We start from the raw sequence: 587 nt of genomic DNA, 5'->3' as shown, positions 1-587 counted from the left end.
ATATCATATCATAGGATCTGCAAAAGTCACACAGTGGTCATATAGTGGAAAATGACTACAAAAAAAACAGCTGATAAGAAACTGTAGGGTTGCAAGCAACAATTACGTTTTGTTAGATAATCTGATGATTATTTTCTTAAACGTTTGGTCTACAGAATTAAAAGTCAGAAAATAGGGAAAAATGCCTGTCACAATTTCTTCAGTTCATCACATGTTACAAAAAAGAAGAAGAAAGCATCTACACAAGTGAGAAGCTGGAATTAGAAAATGTATGATTTATTATCAATTAATCGATTAATTGTTTCAGCTTTACAATATTGAGCCACAAAAAGCTAAAAAAATGATTGCAAAAGTGCATGACCTGTAAGAGAATGTAAGAGAGCTAACATACCCCTTCTCACTGCTTTTAATAACTGATGGATCTGTCAGAGTTTCCCCAACCCCTACAGAGAGAGACACACACACAAACTTCATCACCATATTAACTCCGCTAAGTGCACAGGTAGTCAATGAAGAAATGACATTAATGTCAACACATTTATCACAGCATTATTTGTGCAGGAAACAGAGGAACTACAACTCCCATA

General features: G+C 34.6%; 2 protein-coding genes across 2 annotated transcripts in view; both read right to left on the bottom strand.

Annotated features, from left to right (window-relative positions):
• The window catches only part of LOC116689707 (transient receptor potential cation channel subfamily M member 7), an 89,912-nt gene that overhangs the window by 52,457 nt on the left and 36,868 nt on the right, over positions 1 to 587 (bottom strand). The gene's annotated exons all lie outside the window — the stretch shown is intronic.
• LOC116689722 (transient receptor potential cation channel subfamily M member 7) overlaps positions 1 to 587 on the bottom strand; it is a gene marked incomplete at its 5' end in the record, with an annotated part of 11,685 nt that overhangs the window by 3,041 nt on the left and 8,057 nt on the right.

This window comes from Etheostoma spectabile, chromosome 1 (genome assembly GCF_008692095.1).
Source record: "Etheostoma spectabile isolate EspeVRDwgs_2016 chromosome 1, UIUC_Espe_1.0, whole genome shotgun sequence".
NCBI classification, from domain to species: Eukaryota; Metazoa; Chordata; class Actinopteri; order Perciformes; family Percidae; genus Etheostoma; species Etheostoma spectabile.
This window is presented reverse-complemented; position numbering and strand designations above follow the sequence as displayed.